Raw genomic sequence first — 17,787 nt, forward strand, 5'->3', positions numbered from 1 at the left:
AATAGATGAATAGATACGCAAAATGTGGTACATACAATGGGATACTACTCAGCCATAAAGAAAAGAGTTCCCCAAACACCTTGTAATGTGGATGAACTTGGAGGACATTATGCTGAATGAAATAAGTCAATCACAAAAAGACAAACATTGTTCGGTCTCAATTTTATGAAATGACAATAGATAAATATTAAGTATAGTCAACTGAGTTCCTATTGGAAACCCTGGCGGCATAGTGGTTAAGTGCTATGGCTGCTAACCAAAAGGTCGGCAGTTCAAGTCCACCAGGCGCTCCTTCGAAACTCTATGGGGCAGTTCTACCGTGTCCTATAGGGTCGCTATGAGTCAGAATAGACTCAATGGCAGTGGGTTTTGTTGGTCTGGCTTCCTATTATGATAATATGCATTTTAACGTCCTTCCTTCCATATCTTTCCCCTATTCTCCTATTAGGTATTTTCATTTATTTAGGTTTCTTTTTAACATACACCCAAGTCTTTCTGTACAATCTAAGAGCTCTGTGATACTCTTCTCAATCTTCCACATATAAAATCTGTCAGATTATCTATTATTTTCTTCCTGGGGGCCTCCCTCCTACAGCCCTCTCTGTCCTTCCACATAATTGTTACCTGGGCCTTCCTTCATCATCACCCTGGAAATTTCCTTCATCTCCTTCCTGTGTTATAACTTCTATTTCCTGGATTACATGTCTTTATCTCTCTTGACTTACTTCAATATGGTGGAACATATACTTCAGCAACTTCTTGAAAGGTAAATTTTTTCAAACTTTGCATGTTTCTAAAAATATCTTAATTCGGCACTCATATTTGTTGATGGTTGGGCTGTGTATGTAATTATATAAATTTAAAATAATTTTCACTTAGAACTGTGAAGGCTCCATTGTCTTTTAGCTTCTAATTTTGCTTTTGGTAAATATAATATGTTATAAATCCCTATCTTTTATTTATGACTTTTTTCTTTCTCTGAGAGCTTTGAGTGTTGCCTTGAATTTGGGTATTTAAAATTCATTAGACTAGGCTCTCTGTCTTTTCAACCTGGAAACTCACATCTCTTAGCTTCAGAAATTTTCTTGTATTATTTCTTAGGTTATGTTCTCCCCTTCATTTTATGTTCTATCTTTCTGCAATCCCTATTATATTCATCCTCTACTTTTCGTGAGCCCATTGTTGCAGCCACTGTGTCAGTCCATCTGGAAGACACTCAATGAGATGGACTGAGACAGTGGCTGCAACAATAGGCTCATGCATAACAATTGTGAGGATAGCAAAGGACCAGGCAGTATTTCATTCTGTTGTACATGGGGTAGCTATGAGTCAGAACTGACTTGACAACGCTCAACAGCAACTTTATCCTTTCTCTGCTACTGTCCATCTTATTGTTTTTAACCTTTTGTTTCATTGAGTTTTTTTCATTTCTGCTACCAAAATTTTAATTTCAAATAATTATTTCTTGTTCTCTGAATTTTCCTTTTTTTATGGCATCTTGGATTTGCTTCATGGATGCAAAATCTTCTCATCTTTATGTGTCTATTGAGTATCTTTTCTGTTTTTGACTTTCTCTTCCATACTGAAGACTTTTTTCAGATGCCTAAGGATCTTTGGTTGTTCATTCATATTTAGGCATAAAAGCTGTTTGACAGCTTGGTGCACATGACTTGCCACAAATGGTTTCACTGTAGGGCACAATTATGTGGCTAACCGGATTGTTTTTACTCCTAAATGTTAGGCTATGTAGGCTTTTCTATGGGGTGGTTTAATTCCTGCAGAGAATAATTTTCCAATTTCCTTCCCAGAGCAACTTAAACCCAACCACTAGTATTTAGGAACACATGACAGAATAGATTGTTGACTCATTCCCCCTCTTGTCACCCTCACACCAGCCCTCCTCTGGGCCTTGTGTCCCAAGACTCTTTGTTTTCATTTCTCCAGACTATTCTTCTCATCTCCTATGTGAGACTGGAAGGTTGTGGTCTTTTTGCTTGGGATGGTGGTGGGAATCTGGAAACTTCTAACAATGCCCTTCCCTGATTCATCTCTATCTTCCATAATACTTTTCTGAGCCTGGCAGAGAGGGAATGTTATCAAAGAAATAATGAAAGAATATTTCCAGGAGCTGAAGAGAGGCATATTATCTTCAAATTCAAAGGTCCCCCAATGGTGAGAAAGAGAAATGAAAAAGAAGCACACATAACTAAATACATCATGACAAAATTTCAGGATGCCAAGGATAAAGACTAGCTCCTCTACAGTACTGTCTTTCTTCTGTCTCTCTCTCAATCTTACATTTTTTGTCTTTTGGTTCTACTCTGGGAATTTTTTTTTTTTTTTTACTTGCTCTTGCAAACCTTCTATTGAATTTTGAAAATGGTTTTACTGATGTATAACTGACAAAATAAATGGTACATATTTAAAGTATACTGTTTGATAATTTGAAGTGTACAAAATTTGGTAAGTTTTGGTATATGTATAAACCCATGAAACCATCACTACAATCAAGATAATGAACATACCCATCATCTTAAAAAATTTTCTTCTGACTTTTCGCAATCCTTTTCTTTTTTTTTGTCCCTTCCTGACCCTAGAGGCAACAACTGATCTGCTTTCTGTACCTAAAAATTAGTTTGCTTTTTCTAAAACTTTATATAAATGGAATCATCAGTATGTACTTTTTTCTGTTTGACTTCTTTTACTCAGCACAATGATTTTGAGATTCATCCACTTTATTGCATGTATCAATAGTTCATTCCTTTCCATTTATGAGTAGTATGTTCATGTCCATATAGAGTCACTATGAGTCAGAACCGACTTGACAGCAACAGGGTATGTTCATATATGATTGTACAACAATTTGTTTACCTGTTCATCTGCTGATGGACATATGGGTTGTTTTCAGATTTTAGCTATGGCAAATAAAGCTGCGATGAACATTCCTGAGTGAGTCTTTGTATGGGCATATCCTTTCATGTCTTTTGGGTAAATATCTAGGAGTGGAATAGCAAGGTTGAATGGTAAGTATATGGTTACCTTTTTTTTTTTTTAAGTTTAAAAACGAGAGTTTTATTTAAGGAGAAGGTTTGATTATAATGGGGCAGACAGGAAACACCCACAAGGGAAGTTAGTGTGCTGAAGAACCAGAGAAATTGACAAGTATTTGTACACAGAAAACAGGAACTAACAGAGCATTCTAATTAGTTACCATAAATACAATAAGTATCCTAATAATCACACTTTGATCGGGTATACGTTAAACAGTTACAGTAAAAGTTACGCATATTAATAGGAATTGTAGGAAGCAGCTTAAGCAAAGAAATATGGTTAACTTTTTAAGACACTGTCAAATTGTTTTCAAAAGTGGTTGTACCATTTTACTTTCCCACCAGCAATTAATAAGAACCGTAGACCCTGGTGGCGTAGCGGCTAAGTGCTATGGCTGCTAGCCAAATGGTCGGCAGTTCAAGTCCGCCAGGCACTCCTCGGAAACCCTATGGGGCATTGCACAGGGTCGCTGTGAGTCGGAAACGACTTGATAGCACTGTTTTTGTTTTTTTTTTTAATAGTTGCTCTGTATCCTCGCCCCTTCGTGTGGTAAGTTTTTAGTTTTAGCAATTCTAACGGAGAAGTAGTAGTATCTCATGTGATTTTAACTTGCTTTTCCCTAATGACTAATGATGTTGAACATCTTTTCATGTGTTTAATTGCCATTTGTTTATCTTCTTTGGTGAAAGATCTTTTCAAATCTTTTGCCCATTCTTTTAATTGTTCATTTTGTTCTTATTGAGTTTTAAGAGTTCTTTATATATATTGCATAAACTCTTTTATGCTTTGCAAAGATTTTCTCCTAGTCTGTGGCTTGTATTTTCATCCTCTTAACTGTGTCTTTGGAAGAACAGAAGTTTTTAATTTGGATGAAATCTAATTTGTCATATTTTTCTTTTATGGATCATGCTTTTGGTGTTGTACCTAAGAAATCTTTGCCTAACCTAAGACAAGAAGTATTTCCTCCTATGTTTTCTTCTAGAAGGTCCATAGTTTTATGTTTTACAGTTAGGCCTATAATCCATTTTGAGTTAACTTTTTAATATGGTACAAGGTGTGGATCAAAGTTTGTTTTTGTTTTTGTTTTGCATATGGATATCTAATGTTGCAGCACCATTTGTTGGAAACATTATCCTTTCTCCACTAAACTGCCTTTGTACCTTTGTCAAAAATCAGTTGTCCATATACCTGTGGGTCTATTTTTATACTCTATTCTGTTCCATTGATCTATTTGTCTTTTTTTATGCCAATAACATACTGTCTTGATTAATGTAGATTTATAATAAGTCAAAAAAAACCTATTGAAATAATAAGTTTAGCATGGCTGCAGGATAAAAGATTAATATACAAAAATCAATTGTATTTCTACATACTAGCAATGAACAAGTGGAAATTGACATTTTGAGAGTATCATTCACAATAACATCAATACCTACTACTTAGGGATATGGCAAAAAATGAGCAATATCGTTGAAAAATACAAAACATGCTGAGATAAATTAAAGAAGACCTAAATAAATGGAGCAATAGACCATGTCCATGGATTGAAAGACTCAAAATTGTTAAGATGTTTGTCTTAGTTATCTAGTGCAGCTATAACAGAAATATCACAAGTGGGTGGCTTTAATGAACAGAAATTTATTCTCTCACAGTCTAGTAGGCAAGAAGTCCAAATTCAGGACACAAGCTCCAGGGGAAGGCTTTCTCTCTCTGTTGGCTCTGGGGGAAGGTCCTTGTCATCAATCCTTCCCTGGACTTAGGAGCTTCTCAGCACAGGGACCCTGGGTCGGAAGGACATGCTATTCTCCTGGCTCTTGTAGGTGGAGTCCTTCCTTCATTAACCTAACCACCACTAATCCCATCTCATTAACATCATAGGGATAGGATTTACAACACATAGGAAAATCACATCTAATGACAAAATGGTGGACAATCACACAATGCTGGGAATCGTGGCCTAGCCAAATTGATACACACAGTTGGGGGCGGGGGGGCGGGGGACACAATTTAATCCATGATAATGTCTATTATCCTCAAATTTATGTCTAGATTCAATACAAAATCCCAACCAAAATCTCAGCAGGCTTCTTTGTAGAAACTGACAGTGTAATTCTAAAATTCATATGGAAATACAAAGAGTCTAGAATAGTATGAAAAAGAACAAAGTTGGAGACTTAACTTTTCCTGATTTCAAGGCTTATTACAAAACCAATGATTGTTTCAACAATCATATATTTCATTTCTGAAAGTGGTGTTTTATTCTTTGATGGTTACTTTTCTGAGTAGCCTTTTCTTGCTTTATGAATGCAATCTCTTCTCTCCCCCCATGAATCTATATCATTTATTTATTTATTTTTTCCCTTGGGAAAAGTCCAAACTTTTTATTTATTTTTATTTACCTTTTTGTGCTTTAAATGAAGGTTTACAGAGCAAATTAATTTCTCATTAAACAATTAATATACATGCTGTTCTGTGACATTGGTTGCCAATCCGACGACGTGTCAACACTCTTGCCTTCTTAACCTTGGATTCCCCATTTCCATTCGTCCAGCTTTCCTGTCCCCTCCTACCTTCTTGTCCTTGCCCCTGGGCTGGTGTGCCCATTTAGTCTCATATATGTGGTTGAGCTATATGTATCATTGTTTGTTTTCTGGGCCTGTCTAATCTTTGGCTGAACGGTGAACCCCAGGAGCGACTTTAGTACTGAATTAAGTACTGTGAGTGAGTGAGTTTAGTACTTAGTGTCCAGGGGCCATGCTTTTGGGATGAATGCAATCTCTTCCTGACTTTTTCTTAGGATACCAACTAGTTTTCAATTTGTTTTTTTGTTTTTAAGTTATCTTCAGTACTTTGACTTTCTCTTTCAAGCCGTAGGTTTTCTTTAAATGTCCGATGGTCCTTGATAGTGTGATCGTATTTAAGAATGAGAAAACAGAAAGGTTTCAGCTGGACTCTAAACAGGCTATGTGTATGTGTATTGGAAGAAAAGTGGCAAAATAATTTATTGTGTTTATTTTTAATTTACAGAGTAATTTCACAACTATTTTCTTACCTGATTTCCACAACAATACTGATCATTCAAGACGTGTACTATTACCCCCATTTAATAGGAAAGGCAGGGAGAAATGTTGACTTCTCCAAGATCACACAACCAGTCGGTGGAAAATCTAGGATCTGAACCCAGGTTTTCTACTTCCTAGTGTAGTCTGCTTCCAGAACTCAGGAGCCAAGTACTCAGGGAAATGGGGTGGAGGGGGGCACGGGGAGTAGAATATACTGTATTCCCAAGTCCCAGAGGTTCATGCCAAAGGGAAAGGTGGTAGGCAGCAGACAGTGGCTGTCCCCAGGCTGTGCCATGGACCAGCTCAATGACAGGTCTGGCCTTCACTGCAGTGTGGATTCTGCAGCCCCACTCAGTCCAGCAATTCAGTTTAATCAGTAACCACCTGTTTCCTTTTATCACCCTAGTCCCTGGCTTCATGCTGAGGGATATTAAAGATCACCTTGCCTAACTCCTTCAGTTTATTGATCCAGAAACTGAGGTTGAGAGAGGGAGTGACTGTCCAAGGTCCCAAAGTTAGTTAAGTCAGCAAAGCAGCAAAGCTGGGACAGAGGCCAAGATCTCCCATCTCCTAGCCCAGTGTGACTCCAGTCAACCACATGGTTGGCCTCCAGAGCAAGCAACCATGTGCAGACGGGGAGACAGTAGTAGCAGGGGCAGTGTAGGGAGCTTCCATCCACGCTAGTTCAAGTGTATACATAACAACAGCTCTACGAAACCACAAGCCACTGAGAAATACGCCTGGGCCTACTTCTGCCCCTTTATTCTCTCTTTCTTAAAGGTAAATATTTGCAGGTGCACATACAAAACACTGTGCTGTGGAGCCAGGTGCTTGCTCATCAAAGGCAGAGATAGAGGCCAAACAGCAACTGCGGCCTCTTCCTGCTGGCTCCAGTTAGATCCACCCCAAGATCCCGGAAACACAGCAGTTCTTGGCCATCTCAGATGAAAAGAATGACTCCCTGGTGGCTCGATGGGAATAAAGGGCTTGGGGTACACTGAGAGTAAAGATGCAGGACTGACAGAAGGTTGCAGGGTCAAGATTAGTTCATTTCCATTCAACTTCCTGGAGGGGAAGGGGGTAAGGTCCAGAAATCCAGGAGGGGAGAAATTGTAAGTCTTGGTATATCATATGTTCTTTTGTTTTAAGCACGATAGTAATAAGAATCTGGTAATCTGGTCCCTGGATGACACAAATGGTTTGCACTGGACTACTAACCATGGAACCAGGGATATCATTGCTAAATGTCAGATGGATCCTGGCTGAAAGCACAGAATACCAGAAAGATGTTTACCTGTGTTTTATTGACTATTTTAAGGCATTCAGCTGTGTGGATCATAACAAATTATGGATAACATTGCAAAGAATGGGAATTTCAGAACATTTAATTGTGCTCATGAGGAATCTGTAGATGGATCAAGAGGCAGTTGTTTGAACAGAACAAGGGGATACTGCATGGTTTAAAGTCAAGAAAGGTGTGCGTCGGGGTTGTATCCTTTCACTATACCTATTCAGTCTGTATGCTGACCAAATAATCTGAGAAGCTAGACTATATGAAGAAGAACAGGGCATCAGGATTGAAGGAAGACTCATTAACAACCTGCGTTACATAGATGACACAACTTTGCTTGCTGAAAGTGAAGAGGACTTGAAGCACTTACTGATGAAGATCAAAGACCACAGCCTTCAGTATGGATTACACCTCAACATAAAGAAGACAAAAATCCTCCCAACTGGACCAATAAGCAACATTGTGATAAATAGTGAAGAGATTGAGGTGGCCAAGGATTTCATTTTACTTGGATCCACAATCAACACCTACGGAAGCAGCAGTCAAGAAATCAAAAGACGCATTGCACTGGGCAAATTGGCTGCAAGAGATCTCTTTGAAGTGTTGAAAAGCAAAGATGTCACCCTAAGGACTGAGGTGCACCTGACCCAAGCCATGGTGTTTTCAATTGCCTTATATGTGTGCGGAAGCTGGACAAGGAATAAGGAAGACTGAAAAAGAATTGACACATTTGAATTGTGGTGTTGGCGAAGAATATTGAATATATCATGGACTGCCAAAAGAACAAACAAATCTCTCTTGGAAGAAGTACAACCAGAATGCTCTTTGGAAGCAAGGATGGTGAATCTAGCGTCTCACATATTTTGGACATGTTTTTTTTTTTTTAAAAAAAAAAAAAAATTAGGAGGGATCAGCCCCTGGAGAAGGACATCATGCTAGGTAAAGTAGAGGGTCATTGAAAAAGAGAAAGACCCTCAACAAGATGGATTGACACAGTGGTTGCAACAATGGGCTCAAGCATAGCAACAACTGTGAGCACGGTGCAGGACTGGGCAGTGTTTAATTCTGTTGTGCATAGGGTTGCTATGAGTCAGAACCGACTCAACAGCACCTAACAACAACAACTAACCTAAAAGTTGCTGGTTCAAACCCACCCAGCGGTGCTGCAGAAGAAAGGCTTGGCAATCTGCTTTCATAAAGATTACAACCGAGAATATCCTATGGAGCAGTTCTACTCCATAACACATGGGGTCACTATGAGTCTGAATCGACTCAACAGCAACAGGTTAAAGTAATAACACAAATGATACATAAACCCCCAAGGTCAGTGGTTGTCCAAAAAATTCTAATTTACAGAAGGTAAAAAAAAAAGGTATATTTTATTTGATGATATTTATTGTCAAGCAGCCCTCTAGAAAAGACCCTCGTAGCTGTCCTATTCCCGTTAAGGAAGAAACTCCCTGGGGAAGAACACGAAACGCTGGGCAAACAAACACTGTGTCCAGGTCAACCAAGCAAACTTCCACTGGAGGGGACCCTTTTCCTGTTCCCCGTACTCCCCCACCAAAAACAAACAAACAAACCTGTTGCCATCAAGCTGATTCCAACTCATAGTGGCCCTACGGGACAGAGTGGAACTGCCGCATAGGATTTCCAAGGAGTGGCTGGTGGATTCGAACTGCCGACCTTTTAGTTAGCAGGCAAACACTTAACAACTGCGCCTCGAGGGCTCCTGTCCCCAAGCACACGCTAACAGACCTGTCACCAGATTCAAATCTCCAGGGCTCCTTTTCCCACCAGCTTAGAGGGCCAGCCAATCCACAGCAGGAACTTGACACCAGCAGTTCAAATTGTGGTCCCCATTTGACCAAAGTAAGTGGTTTCTTAAATGCCTCTACATTTATAAACAGCAAAAATCCTACTAACTACCCACAAATCCACGCAAGATTTCAATCAAAGCAGATGGCGGAAAATAACTCTTCATGTCAAGACTTTTCCTTAAGATTGTTTCTCATTTGTCTAAGGTTGGGTGTGATCTGCTGGGAAGGCAGAGTGGGTGGACCTGAAAGCCTCAAGAGGTCACTGGGAGGGACTCATGAAAGGCCACCACATGACTACTGCTCAAGATGAAGGCCAAAGGACAGAGGTGATATCACTGGCTGGGGACACAGGGTGGCTGGGTTCAGGTGCCACTGTTTTGTGGCAGAGTCTTTACTCACACTTCCAGTGACTCAGTAACCCACCCACCAGACAGAATGGATTTCAATTCCATGATGTCATCCCGTCATCCGATTCATCAGAACCACAAACCCTGGGGCCTGCCAAAACTGTTCAAGCAAGAAGAGAAAGTGCAGTCTGAGTATCTGCGACAGTTTTAAAGCCACTAGAAGGTGAAAGGTGCTCTGTGGTATCATAAAGATGCCTTCTTTTCTGAGGGTCGAGACAGCAGTAAGTATCATGACCCCTCCCTACCTGCCAGCTCAGTTAGATCCTGGACAGGGTTACAAAACACACCACTCTCGGCCACCTCAAACAAAGAACAAGAAATGACGTCCCAGAACCAACACTGTATCTGTCATCCCGAGCAAGGCTGAACACAGCAGACGTGTGTAATACTGAGGCACCAGAGGTGAAACTGGAGAAAGGCCTCTTTTACAAGTTGCTAATTATAAAAGGAAGGAGCCCTGGTAGTGCAATGTTTAAGTGCTCTGCTGCTTATCAAAAAGTTAGCGGTTTGAACCCACCAGTGGCTCTGCAGGAGAAAAGACTTGGCGATCTGTAAAGATTACAGCCCAGGAAACGCTATGGGGCAGTTCTACTATGTCACATAGTGTTGCTATGAGTTGGAATTGACTCAACAGCACAAAACAACAACAATTACAAAATTGTGGACCGTGGTGCTTCAGTGGTAGAATTCTCACCTTCCATGCGGGAGACCTGGATTCAGTTCCCAGCCTATGTACCCCATATGCAGGCCACCACCTGTCAGTGGGGGCTTGCATGTTTCTACGATGCTGAACAGGTTTCAGGAGAGATCCCAGACTAAGACAGACTAGGAAGAAGGACCTGGTGAGCTACTTCTGAAAATCAGCCAATGAAAACTTTATGGATCCTATTGTATGTGGGGTCGTCATGAGCTGGGGGCCAAATAGGCAGCAGCTGACAACAATAAATAAAAAGGAACCTGTCTCCAGCAAGGGGGGTCCCCTGCTTAGACAGGCTCTCTACAACTAAATGACCGTTCACAGGTTCTCACTGATGGCCCCTGGGGGCAGGGGCTTTGTCCGTAGGTGCTGTGCAGCCCTGAGCCTAGCACAGGGCCTGGCAGACAGGAGCCTTTATGTGCTCATCAAGGGATGACCAAAGGCGCAATGAGAGGGGAAAGAAAGCCCACAACGGGATCCTTCTCGCTCACTCACAAATTTGCAGGCAAATCATCTAGCAGGAAGCCAGATTCTCAGAAACCCACGTTGGAGCTGCAGTCCCTCACTGACTGCCTCACCACACCAGTGCTTCACAAACTTATCTGGCCACAAAAACGAAGAGTAAAACAAACATGGTGCCTGTTAAGCCCTGATCCCTAGAGATCCTGATTTCGTAGGTCAGAGGCCAGTTAGCAGCTCCCACGGAATGACTCCGACTCATGACGACCCTGTGTGTCAGAACAGAGCTGTGCTCAATGGGGCTTTCAATGGCTGATTTTTCAAAGTAGATCACCGGGCCTTTCTTCTGAGGCACCTCTGGGTGGACTCAAACCTCCAACGTGCAGCCCAGTGCATTAACTGTCTGCATCACCCAGGGACTCCAGGGCAGGAACAGAGCCCTGGAATCTTGAAGTTTAACAAGTGCCCCAGGCTATTCTTACAAATCTGAAATGCCAGCTGGGTTGACCCACTTCCCACCATGTGTCACGGCGCCAGCTGGTCACAGTAGAGTTTCAGTCTATTTTAAACAACACCTGGGCTTCAAGGTCCTGCTGTATGGGGTTGGACTTTGTCTCCTCGCTGTGCGACCCTGCCAGATCCCTGAGGCTATCATCAGAGATTACTCAGAAACACACACTCCTTCTCCCGCTTCTGGCCTGGGTCAGCTGGATAGTAGGGGCCTTCTCCACACCTCTGCCTGTGCAGCCCAGCTTGCTCACCCTTGCCCTTTGACCCCGTCATTGCTCCTCAGCAGCTGTACCAAGAGTTGCTGGGCACAGGTGAGGATCCAGAATTATCTACAGATCTATAACCCCAGGCCGCCTAGGGGAAAAAAGCTATCCCCCCCAAAAATATATATATAAAAAAAAAAAAAAAGCCAGGGTTATTTCCTTCATACCCAAGAAAATAAGTCAAAAAGTCTCCACACAGTAGGTCAGAGCATAAAGGAACACCCCCAGGGGCCTGACTCAGCCAACGTTGGGTATGTTGCCAACACACAGAAACCAAGTGGCTCCCCGCCCTCGAGTATCGCAGCTCCTGCAGGTTTTACTCCTGGCACCCTCTCCAAGTCTAGCACTGCCAGGGGCCCTGCCCACACACAGCCAGGCACCAGGGGGCAGATACACTCGCAACAAGACGTCAGCAAGGGGGACAAAGAGATATGATACCAAGTCACTTCTTTCCCCCTTTTGAGGGGGTGGGATGAGGGTGACCTACATAAGGGGCAGGGCTGAGAACCCTGAGTCATCTGGGGCAAATATGTCTTACTGTACCTCAGTTTCTCCCTCTTAAAAGCAGATTAATAATCCCTCCCAGCCAGAGGCACCGTAAAAAATAATCAGCTGATTCTTCTATACAGAAAAGCTGCTTATTTCTGGGGTGGTAATGACAGGTGGGGGCCTACCTACCATCCCCCTCGATTTTTATTTCCCACCTGCGCCCCCCCCATCCTTCTGCCCACAGCAAGGCAGGCACCTCCCTCCCTCTGCCCTAATTAGGCATCTGGAGCTCAAGTTCAAACGTTAAAAAGCAAACAAAACTTGATAGCAAACTCTCACCGTGTGGGCCTCAAAGATGCAGGCAGGCGTGGACTGGCCAGGCTCAGCAGCTGTCTGCCCTGCCCAGAGGCAGTCAGCCCAATCAAGCCCCTGTCCACTGAGGATGTCAGGGGCTGGCCGTGAGCCAGATGTGCCAGGTCCCAAGGAGGGAGAAAAGAAAACCCTTCCAGGGGCCTCCCCACCTCTCACCGCCTGGAGATTTATCCAGCAAAGCCTGGCTGTTTGCCTGAGCAAGCCGACTCTCTGGGACTCAGTTTACAAATCTGTAAGTTTCCAAAAGCATTTCTTAAAGCAATGAAAATCCTATTTCAAATGCAAACCTTAGTTAACACAGGAGTTCCTGGGTGGGGCAAAGGGTTAACTCACTCAACAGCTAATCAAAAGGTTGCATGTTGAAGTCCACCCAAAGGTACCTCAAAAGAAAATTCTAGTGATCTACTTCCCAAAAATCAGCCACTGAAAGCCCTGTGGAGCCCAGTTCAACTCAACACACATGAGACCGCCATGAGATGGACTCAACTAGACAGCAACTGGTATTTAATGCAGAGCCTCAAAACAATAAGACAATAAAAGTGGAGGCAACCTTGCTAAAGCAGCCAGGACCCAAAGGGCATCTGGACTATGAGACACTGTCCCAAAGCCTCTGGCAGAGGTTTCAACACCACTCGACTGGGCAATATCTCCCTACCATCTGCCTGTCAGTCTGCTGCACTGTGGGGGCTTGTGTGTTGCTGTGATGATGGAAGCTATACCACTGGTATTTCAAATACCAGTGTCACCCATGGTGGACAGGCCTCAGCAGAAATTCCAGACTAAGAAAGACTAGGAAGAAAGGCCTGGCGATTTACTTCCAAAAACTAGCCAATGAAAACCCTATAGATTACAAGAGAATATTGCCTGATACAGTGCTGGAAGGTGAGCCTGTTAGGTAGAAGGCACTCAAAATGCACAGTGACTACAGCAATGGGCCTGAGCACACCCACAATCGTGAAGTGGTACGGGACTGGGCAATGTTTTGTCCTGCTGTGCCTGGGGTCGCCGTAAGTCCAGGCCAACTTGACAGCAACTAACAGCAACAAAAGGTCCTTACGGCCTTGGAAACGGAGGTCTGTTCAGAGGCCAGTGCCTAGGAGGCCCCAGGGTGCTCTGCCGGTCCCCGAGGGGCTCTTCCATTCACCCCGACTCACACAGCCTGGAAAGGCAGGCAATGGCCACAGCAAAAACGATCCTATTTTGTAATTTTTGTGCCACGCTAGGCATTTTAAATATATTACCTCTAATTCTTACAACTAGGTTTCATTGTCAGGTGAGAAAATAAGTTAAAAGAGGGCGACTTATCACCAAAACCCACAAACTTGTCTGGCCACAAAAACAAATAAAACAAACATGGTGCTTGTTAAGCCCTGTCCCTGGATTCTGATTTCGTAGCTTAGAAGCCAGTTACCAGCCGCCATTGAATGACCCCAACTCATGATGACCGCCTCTGTGTCAGAATAGAACCCTGCTCCACAGGGTTTTCAATGGCTGATTTTGCAGGAATGGATCACACGGCCTTTCTTCTGAGGCACCTCTGGGTGGACTCGAATCTCCAACATGCAGCCCAGTGCATGTATGGTCTGCATCACCCAGGGACTCCAGGGCAGGAGCAGGGCCCTGGAATCTTGAAGTTTAACAAGTACCCCAGGCTAAAAGAGGGCAGAGCTGAACTTCAGACTCAAACCCATCTGACTCCAAAGCCAGCATACTTCTCATTGACTCTGCCACTCCTGGGAGACAGCAGACAAGCCAGCTGAAGTGCAGAGAGACTGGTTTACTTAAAGGACACACTGCAAAACTTACCTGCTACAAAACCCACTCCCTGGACCCCAGAGATGGGTGCAGCTGTACCCACCACAACAGAAGAATGTCCACCTTTGTAACATTGGCCCAGGGGTACTGACGCCCCATCCCCAACTCTGCCCTGAGCCAGGAGCACCCCACCTGGTAAGACCCAGGAGGCTGACCCATGCTGCCAGTTGGGACTGCCTGGGCTTTCCCCACTATCTGCTGAATCCTACCTGTCCTGAAGGACACAGCCAGGCCGAGCTCGTCCAGATGGCCTCCCTGGACCACCTTAATCCATAGCTGAGCGATTTCTCCCTGAGCCCTGCCCCACCCACAAGGCATCAGTGATATCCTGTGGCTGTCCCAGGTGCCAACAGGCCTAGCTTCCTCTGTACTGCTCTCCCATCCCTGCTGCCACCCACCTGGTGCAGAGTTAGCACCTCCCATCTTTCCCTGGCCTGTGTCAGCTCACTAAGAGAGCAGAAACGCAGCCGGGCAGTTCCCAGAAACCAAACAAGGAGGTAAAAAGGTGAAGAAAGCTGCACCAGACCACTGCTTTTATTTTATTTTTTTACTGTCCTTTAGGTGAACGTCTACAGCTCAAGTTAATTTCTCATACAAAAATTTATACGCATTGTTTTGTGACATTTGTTGCAATGTGACAACATACTCCCCCTTTCCACCCTGGGTTCCTTGTGTCCATTCAACCAGCTTCTGTCCATTCCTGCCTTCTCATCCTGCCTCCAGGCCGGAGCTGCCCATTTGGTCTCATGTATCTGGTTGAACTAAAAAGCACACTCTTCATGTGTATTATTTTTTGTTTTATACTCCTGTCTAATCTTTGTCTGAAGAGTGGGCTATGGGAATGGTTTCAGTTCAGAGCTTCCGGGGGCCACAGTTTGGGGAGTTCTGCCAGTCTCTGTCAGACCACTGAATCTGGTCTTTTTACATGAATTTGAGTTCTGTTCCACACTTTTCTCCCTCCCACCCTGTCCAGGATTCTCTGTTGTGTTCCCTGTCAGGGTGGTCACTTGTGATAGCCAGGCACCATCTAGTTCTTCTAGTCTCAGGCTGATGGAGTCTCTGGTTTATGTGGCCCTTTTATCTCTCGGGCTGATATTTTCCTCGTGTCTTTGATGTTCTTCATTCTCCTTTGCTCCAAGTGGGCTGGGACCAATTGATGAATCTTAGATGGCCACTTGTTAGCTTTTAAGACCCCAGATGCCACTTACCAAAGTGGGATGCAGAACATTTTCTTAATAAACTTCGTTATGCCAATTGACCTAGTTGTTCTCTAAAACCATGGTCTCCAGGCCCCAGCCCCAGTTACTCTTTTAATTCATTTCCTTGACTTTCCACTGAGCCCACATTCTGATTTCAAAGGCTAGTGCTTTCATTTAATTGAAATTTCTATTGAGATAATTATAGGCGGTTTGTAAGTGCAGTTGTAAGAAATGATACAAAGGGCTTCCTTGTAAACCTTGCCCAGTTTCCCCCATGGTAACATTCTTGCAAAATTATACTACACTGGGGGCCAAGATGGTGGAGTAGTCAGGCACTTCTGGTGATTCCTCTTATAACAAAGGCCCCCCCAAAAAAGTGAAACAATTATATTTATGACAAGCTAGGAGCCCTGAACATCAAAGACAAGTTAGAAAACGGACTGAGTGCCAGGGGAAGGGAGAGGCGGTTCAGAAGCAGAGAGGAGTTGTCTGACCTGAATTGCTGGGAACCCTCAGGCACCATTCCCTGGAGCGACTACAGCAGGGCTGGTGATAGCATTCCAGACACGGTTTCCTCGGGGAGAGAAAGCCAGCCATACAGAGCACCAGAGAAGAATGGTGCTCTTGGCCAAAGCTAAGTACTGCATTTATTTTACTGCACCCCCAGCCCCCAAGCCGGCTTCAGTGGCTGTTGATTTCCCTGGGCCTGAGATAGGTCCTGCTGCACACTCTGAGCCATTCTCCCAGCCTTGGAGAAGGGATAAATTCACATTTGGGTAAAAGATAATCTGCCAGCTCCACTAAACTGGGGAGCTCAGGACAGAAGTGGCTTCTGTCCAGACACAAACGGTCTGCAGACTTTGAATACACTTCACCCCTGCATGGACCTGTGCGGGGCCATTTCAGGAGACTAGGCCCTTGCTGGCAGACTGCAACTGTTTCAACTGTGCAGTAGAGGTGGGTGTTTGATGTTTGACACCACTTTGCCTATTAAACAGGGTCCTCATGTACCCACATCAGGGACCTAAGGACTGGTGGCTCCACCCGCATCACCTAGCCATCGGCAAAGGGGTCCAAGGATAAGTGGTACCTCCCAGTCCTTAAACCAAAAGCACTGGGTACCCATGGTCCATCTGCAGAACCCACCCACCTGTACTCTCTAGGAAACAGGGATGTGCTTTCCACACAGACACTCAGGGGACAGTTGTCAGCCCCCTACCCTGTTCAGAGGGTGACCCCCTGCTACAACCAGATACTTGTGCCTACACCAATCACCCCTGCCCCTCTAAGACTGTAGGACAAAGCCTGCACCACACACTGGATGACCAACTACTTGGACACCTGAGCTGAATCCATACAAGAAAAGTGAATGGACTGTTGGGCTCTTATACCTGGTAACAGCTCTAGCCAACTCATGACGAGACATTAGAGCATCGAAGATGAAAATAATCAAGCTAGCTCACTCAGGCAGCCTATTTGAGCATATCAAAACAAAACAAAGCAAGAAGCTAGGATACAGTAAGGAAACGTAAAATAAACTAATACAATAACTTATAGATGGCTTATCAAATCACATAAAGAAGCAGACCATGCTCACTTCAACAAGCTCTCAAAACAAAGAATCAAGGAATCTTCTGGATGAAGGTGTCTTCCTGGAATTGCCAGATGTAGAATACAAAGGATTAATATACAGAACTCTTCAAGACATCAGGAACGAGATCAGGCAAAATGTAGAACAAGCCAATGAACACACAGATAAAGCAGTTGAAGAAATTAAAAAGGTTATTCAAGAACACAATGAAAAATTTAATAGGCTGCAAGAATCCATAGAGAGCAATCAGAAATTCAGAAGATTAATAAAATTACAGAATTAGACAACTCAACAGAAAGTCAGGGGAGCAGAATTGAGGCAATGGAAGGCAGAATTAGTGAGACTGAGGACAAAACACTTGGTACCAACGTATTCAAAGAAAAATCAGATAAAGAATTTAAAAAAATGAAGAAACCCTAAGAATCATGTGGGACTCTATCAAGCAAAATAACCTACGAGTGACTGGAGTACCAGAACAGGGAGGGATAACAGAAAATACAGAGAGAATTATTGAAGATTTGTGGGCAGAGAACTTCCCTGATATTGTGAAAGATGAGAAGATATATCTATCCAAGATGCTCGTTGAACTCCACAGAAGGTAGATCTCAAAAGAAAGTTAACAAGACATATTATAATCAAACTTGCCAAAACCAAAGATAAAGAGAGAATTTTAAGTGCAGCTTTTTTTTTCTTTTTAGGGATAAACAAAAAGTCACCTACAAAGGAGAGTCAATAAGATTAAGCTTCGACTACTCAGCAGA

At 43.4% G+C, this 17,787-nt stretch overlaps 1 protein-coding gene across 6 annotated transcripts in view; it reads right to left on the reverse strand.

The window, feature by feature from the left end:
* The window catches only part of ST14 (ST14 transmembrane serine protease matriptase), a 69,505-nt gene that overhangs the window by 36,838 nt on the left and 14,880 nt on the right, over positions 1-17,787 (reverse strand). For 2 of the 6 annotated variants that reach the window (XM_064268857.1, XM_064268856.1), the window contains exon 2: positions 2,872-2,996. The exons of the other annotated variants lie outside the window; for them this stretch is intronic. The gene's annotated coding sequence lies outside the window, so the exon portion shown is untranslated. The remainder of the gene's footprint in view (positions 1-2,871; positions 2,997-17,787) is intronic. 6 annotated transcript variants of the gene reach the window in all.

The sequence above is a fragment of the Loxodonta africana genome, chromosome 15, assembly GCF_030014295.1.
Source record: "Loxodonta africana isolate mLoxAfr1 chromosome 15, mLoxAfr1.hap2, whole genome shotgun sequence".
Classification (NCBI taxonomy): domain Eukaryota; kingdom Metazoa; phylum Chordata; class Mammalia; order Proboscidea; family Elephantidae; genus Loxodonta; species Loxodonta africana.